We start from the raw sequence: 7,290 nt of genomic DNA on the forward strand, positions 1-7,290 counted from the left end.
GCTCCAGTTATCAGCCAGTAACATGAAGCAGTGAGATAGTTCATGCTCTCTTAGATGAGGATCATTGCTATGATCCCCCAGCTTTGAAAAGGATTACCCTTCAAGCTGAAAGCTCTGCTATCTCTTTTTCTCAACAGAGCTGCTTGGAGCAAACCGCTAGGCTAGCTTTGCTGATACTCATGGATCGGCGCTAGATGGAACCAATACAAGAAAAAGATACTAACTGTATCTGTGACATTAAGGATTGAACTACTGTTTTTTAATTCTAGACACTTGAAACTAAAAATCCTGACAGAGTTAGGGTCGAAGCAATAGAGAATATTGCAAAATGCCTCTACACCGAAAGATTTCTCTCACCTTAGCTTGAAAGGAGAAGGTTTAATCAAAACTAGTCATCCAGTCAGAGAAAAGAGACAGACAATTCATCTGGCTCATCTTATCTTAGGATGTGGTGAATTTCTGACAAACATGCTAAACTAGCTGTCAAGCTTGGCTAAAATCAGATTATATGAATCCCAGCCCAAGATCGATCTTGATCACGATTCAAAACTGGTTGAAGAAGTTAGAAACTGATTTTCTAGACCTTAGAGTCCTTCTGTGACTGTGCTGGAGATTACAGTCATCATCAAGATGTGTTCACACCAACTATCTATTTTAGTTGAAGCATTACAATAGTTTCAAATGCAAGCGTTCAGCTATCTCTTAATAAGTGTCAGAGAAGATATCTTCCATGGGACATATGAAAATGATTGTGTTAACCTTGTCCTTGGAATACCACAGGGAAAAGTCTATCTCTGCAGTCATTTGTAGCCATCTCCTTAAAGCTGCCCTCCCACTCTTCTGGCATGGATGATGGCGTATCTAGAGGAAATCTTCTTGCTGACATGTGTGGGCCTACTGTCTGTTAAACACACTGGTTGTGTTCAGTGTAAGGATAAACTTTGACTAATTAAGGCTTATAAACTATCAGCCACAGATGGTACCAGTTTTAATGTCTCCTTGCATGAGTCTGCATATGTCTGGGAAAACAGGAGCCAAACACCACCAGTAAACTTTCATTAACAATTATCCAGGACCTAAAGCAGGTCTTTTGAAAAGGTTGGGGTTTATTCTAATTTTCTGAAGTCTCCACGAATTTAAAAGTATGCATCTCCTGTAACTTTTTGGGTTTGGGCATTTCCTTTCCTATGTGTTTATCGCTTCTGACTTGTCCTATAGCAAAACTTCTAGATTAACACACAGATTGGAAGTGAAATTTAGCCAGGCTATTCCACTTTGATTTTGACCTATTGAGTGTGTACAGATAGCAGGTGACTCCTGTTGATGTTCAGTTATGGGTAGGTGTTTATCTTCTGCTTATACTTTGAAAAATCTCTCTGTGATCTTCATTTTTGCTGCCACAAACAGAAAAATGTTATTTAATGTAGTCCTCTTCTCAAGGCTTGTCTCAGTGGGAGTTTCAACTTTTCACCTTCATCCTAGCGTCTCACCAAGCTAGTGTGTATGGATTTTAGTATTAAGTTAATAAGTGAAGGCAATCTGGTTTGGAGTGTGACCATAGCATAAAATGTAAATGGCACACCTAGCCCAGCAGAAGCACTTACTCTTTCTGCACAGCCTTTTACTCAGGAGTAAAACGGGAGGCTTATACCTTCCACAGGCAGGACAGAGAGGCTCAGTTCAAAATGTCACCAGCACCCCTATTCCTACTTCGGCGTTTCTATTCCTGTCTGTGGCCCAAAAGAACCACAGTATATGAAATGGGACCCAAAAATGAGATCCCAAGTAATAGCTTCAGCAAACAGAAACCTTCTGGGTCAGAAGTAACTCCTTTTTTTCCTCTGAGGGTTGGACTGGATGAGCTCCAGAGGTCCCTTCCAACCCTGACCATTCTATGATTCTGTGATTCTGTGATTATTGCTGTCCTACAGTCTACATCCTTTGCTAATATACTAAGTATTTTACATTCAAAAGGCTGACAAAAAAAATAGTGAAATGGAAAAGAATGACAAAGCAAGGAATGTTCTTTGTCCTTTCCTCAGAACTTTATCCCACTTAAATATGATGGGAGGCATTTTTGCTTGTGTATTCAATACCGTTGCAACTGCTAACATTCATATTATGCTGGTCTTTTTCTACATGGATATTGACGTCACCAGCAGAACTTTCCCAACAGATTAACAGACATTATTTCTTAGCTCTCAATTTATTTGTGAAGCTATTTTTGGTATCAGCATCTTACCTGATGACGCACTTTATTCTTCCTGCAAGATACAAGTTGCCTTTAGCACTTAGGAAAAATGTTTGTACTGGATTAACCCTCAGGAACCAATAAACAAGAAACTGGGCCAAATTCTGCTAGGTTGCAAATGCAGATGCACAGCAAAAACACTGATTGTTAAAAAAATGGCAGGGGAGAAATCCTGAAAACTCACCTTAACAAAATCTGTAAAGGGGAATTACAAAATATGCATCTGTCTATAGTCCCATATTTATATCTGTCCACTCTTTAACACAGCGATGGCTCAGTGATATCTGTGTATTAGATGCCTGCCTCTGGTAGATAGAAAGCATGGAACTGAGATATAGATAGGACTTATCTCCTCCAGGCAGCTGGAGTGGAATAAAAAAGCTTTTTCAGTTCTGTGCATGTCTGTACAGAAAACAGCCACATTTGAAATGACAGCATGATTGTATTTTAATGGGACAAATTCAGGATTAACCAGCGCTGAACAGGTGTCAACCCCAAAGTGCACCACAGTTGTCACAGCCTCTGAGCATTAATATGAACTGAGCATTTGTTCTACTGCTGCAAGAATCTGGTCCATCAAAGCTGTCAGTCGTGAGCAAACTTTACCCAGTAAAAACAATGCTCTTACTCAGCAGCTGAGTTATCCACACTTGTGGGCAAGGGTGCACTTATGAACACACCAGAAGGACTCTGTCCCCACATGACCACAAGCCAACGTATCCCATACTACTGCTCATGCAAGAAGGAAACGTCTGTGCTACTCTGCAGGTGCTCTCCTCCACCACCCAACACCAGCACAGTGCTCAGAGCCTTGCCCTAAACCAAAGGCAAAAGGCATGCCCAAAAACTCAGCCCTCCATTTTTCAGACAGCCTCTGGTACAACTTTGCAGCACACAGGAAAATAGATGCAGTCACGTAGCACTGTTTCTGTAGTGCACAGCCACCTGCTTTAGCTCAGTGCCACGGCAGAGGTGCAGGACTGTACTCGAGCCCTTTGCTCAGTAAATGTGGTACGGGAAGGCTTGCAAGAGTCCCCCATGGAGAAGAGAGGACTTAAAGGGTAGCTGTTGTGGTTGGCTGGATGGTGTGAGGAGACCACTTAACGAGATGCATGGAAAAAACATCCATAAGATGCGAGGTTCATAATGTCACTTCACTTGACTTCTTTTCAATGATTCAATGTACTGAAAGCATGTCTCCCTTCAACTTCAGGGAATTTTATATCATACCCTATGTTTTTTTCATCTGAAATGAATAAAATATAACACCTCTATTAATAACTGAACAACTCCAGCTTGTCGTCTTCAAAAACTTTTAGAGCATCAGTAATAGAGTAATAGCAGTGGCTGGTAATAGGCCTGCTCCACCTACTCCTTCTAAATAATGGAGTAATGTTTTCAGTACAGCGTTTTAAAGCTGGATTTGCCAACAAGAGATCGTTTCTCATCACGTGCTATGGTTAGGATACTGCAGCTTTGCATTTTCCTCTGCAGATCCAGTCCTGAAGCCCAGCGGTAGGGAAGCTGCTGTATTAGCTATTCTAACCATGCCAGGGAAATGGTTGTGACAGTGGTCACTGCAAGTAGTACAGTAATCAGATGTAACCGGACATGAAGTAACGCTTGAAGCATGTCACAGCTTATTTTTAACTCACTACCCTGCCCTACTTATTCATTATATTTGATGCAAAGTACTTTTAATTCCATGTGAATAAATGAACAAAACGAAGCATGAGGCACAGCATGTCCCTGAGTACAGCGCTGAGCGTGAGACCAACAGGCTCAGCCTCTGCAGAGGGGGATGCTCTAGCTGCATGATGGACAACGGTGCTTCCAGAGTCCCCAGAGAAAGGCTGGCTGGGTCAATGGAGCATATTCACCTAAGGCAAGAAATGGGCCTGGACACAAAGAACCTGCTTCTTATTTTTGAAGGGACATAAAGAAGCTTAAGAGTTTGCAGGCAGTGATAAATGGTGGGTCAAATTTCTGATGATCCAGAAATCAGTACAATGATGATTGTACCGAACAACATAACCAACACAAGACGCGATCTGGACCCAAAATGGCAGGGAAATAAATGTGTGGGAGTGAGAAGTGATAGAACCAAGGCAATAACATGGATTATCTGAATAGTGGGGGGAATTCTGGAAGAGACGACCAAAAGCAGAACTACTCAAAAGATGGCAATACCTGGATTACACTCCATAAAGGAGTCTTCCAGTCTCAGCATGCTGCTCATCACAATGTTATTTGCTCAATGGGAGACTGATGATTCCCTGCAGCCAGAATTTCCCATTGCTTTATCTCTGAGTGAAACACATGGATGTTTGGAAACAGATGCTCAGCTGTCCCTAGGCTCAAATCCTCACTACAGGGAGGCTTCAGAGCACCTCTGCTCTTCCACTTCTGGACAGGAGTTTCTCCATCCACATTAGCTCCTGGACAAACTCTAACAGAAAAAGGAGGCCTACAGAGGGTGGAAGCAAGTCCAGGTAGCCTGGGAGGAATACAGAGAAATTGTCCGAGCTGCGAGGGATCAGGTAAGGAAAGCTAAAGCCCAGATAGTTAAATCAGGCCAGGAACATCAAGGGCAACAAGAACTTCTACAGGTAAATCAGTGATAAAGGAAGACTAGGGAAAATGTGGGTCCTCTCTGGAAGGAAACAGGAGACCTGGTTACCCGGGATATGGAGAAGGCTAAAGTACTAAATTACTTTTTTGCCTCAGTCTTCACCAGCAAGGGCTCTAGCCACACTGCCCAAGTTGCAGAAGGCAAGGGCAGGGACTGGGAGAATGAGGAACTGCCCACTGTAGGAGATCAGGTTTGATACCATCTGAGGAACCTGAAGGTTCACAAGTCCATGGGACCTGATGAGATATATCCATGGGTCCTGAGGGAACTGGAGGATGAAGTTGCTAAGCCACTGTCCATCGTATTTGAGAAGTTGTGGCAGTCCAGTGAAGTTCCCACCAACTGGAAAAGGGGAAACATAACACCCATTTTTAAAAAGGGAAAAAAGGAAGACCCGGGGAACTACAGGCCAGTCAGTCTCACCTCTGTGCCCAGCAAGATCATGGAGAAGATCTTTCTGAAAACTATACTAAGGCACATGGAAAATAAGGAAGTGATTGATGACAGCCAACATGGCTTCACTAAGGGCAAATTGTGTCTGACAAGTTTGGTGGCTTTCTGCAATGAGGTAACAGTGTTGGTGGATAAGGGAAGAGCAACTGACATCATCTACCTGGACTTGTGCAAAGTATTTGACACTGTCCCACACGACATCCTTGTCTCTAAATGGGAGAGAAAAGGTTTTGATGGATGGACCACTCAGTGGATAAGGAATTGGCTGGATGGCCGCAATCAAAGAGTTGCAGTTAATGACTCAATGTCCAAGTAGAGACCAGTAACCAGGGGTGTTCCTCAGGGGTCAGTACTGGGACCAGCACTGTTTAATATCCTTGTCAGCGACATGGACATGGGGATTGAGTGCACTCTCAGCAAATTTGCTGATGACAACAACCTGTGTTGGTGCAGTCAACACACTGGAGGGAAGGAATGCCATCCAGAGGGACTGGGACAGGCTTGAGAGGTGGGCCTGTGCCATCCTCATGAAGTTCAACAACTTCCCGCATATGGGTTGGGGCAATCCCAAGCACAGATACAGGCTGGGCAGAGAATAGATTGAGAGCAGCCCTGAGGAGAAGGACCTGGGGGTGCTGGTTGATGAGAAGCTCAACATGAGCCAGCAACATGCACTCACAGCTCAGCAAGCCAACTGCATCCTGGCCTGCATCAAAAGAAGCGTGGCCATCAGGTCAAGGGAGCTGGTTCTGCCCTTCTACTCTGCTTTGCTCTGGTGAGACCCCACCTAGAGTACTGCGTCCAGCTCTGGGGCCCCAACATAAGAAGGACATATATTCAAAGAGAAACAAAGAGTACAATTCTATTTGTTAAGTAAACCGTGATTCTGGAGGTGTTTCTAAAACAGAAGTCTGGCCGTACGTGTGCTTTTTAAATTGATCTCTGCTCTGTTCTCACTTTGATTATTTAGGCAGAGAAGCCTTCCTGGATTTTCCTTTCCATGTTTTAAATTTTCACTGCATGAATTAAACTTACTGTGCTTTCACCAGTTCATTGAATCTGTGCATATTTATACGTATGCCAATAAATGAATTAAATTCATTCATCCCATATATCTTCTCTGACCTCCCAGGTCTTTAATTAAAGGATTTCCTTCCAGCCCACATGTACAATTCAAATAAATACTTTTATGCTCAAGCCTAGCGAGTCGTTCCTTTCTCATTAAAATGGCAAAGCTATTGGCTCGACCAGGCAGTGAACAAGCTTAGGAAACTGGAAAAGACCTACTACAAGGGAGCAAAGGAAGGCACATTAGCAGAACATCAAAGCTACTTAGTCATTAAATAGTTCTTAGCAGCTTGCAAGTGAAAGGTCCACCAAGGTCAGGAACAGTGCTACATATCCCACAGTTTGGTTCACCAACCCACTGAAATTCAAACTGGAAAAATACTGATTGAACCTTTCCAATATTAGCTGAGCACAGAGAGGGTTCGCACACATCCAGTGTGGGACTGTTCGACACCAGCCAGTGCTTGAGCTCCCCCACCAACCAGCATGAATATCAGCACGTCTTCTCCATGCCGGGTCCCACCTGGTGAGCCAGCTCCTTCACCAGCAGGGTGCTGGGTGCTCCCTGTAAGCCACCTTAAACCTTCAGTCCACTTCAGGGTCAGCTGGCAGCAAGGCAGCAACATTTTCACCTCTGATATGACTGTGACCATGTCCTCAGTCTCAGCCACTTGAGACCTCACTCTACAGTGATGCACGTTCTCTGTCACAACAACACGAAGAAGAAGAAAATGTTCAGGAAGATGATTAATATCCTGAAATCCAGCACTCTCTCTCAGTGACAGCCCCAGTCAGGGATGTATCAATCACAGGAATTAACTGCTACTCATCAAGCTGAGGGGGCTGATTTACTTCAGGTCATTACAACCACAAAAGGCCACCAAAG

The sequence above is a fragment of the Vanellus vanellus genome (assembly GCF_965231255.1).
Source record: "Vanellus vanellus genome assembly, chromosome: 13".
Classification (NCBI taxonomy): Eukaryota; Metazoa; Chordata; class Aves; order Charadriiformes; family Charadriidae; genus Vanellus; species Vanellus vanellus.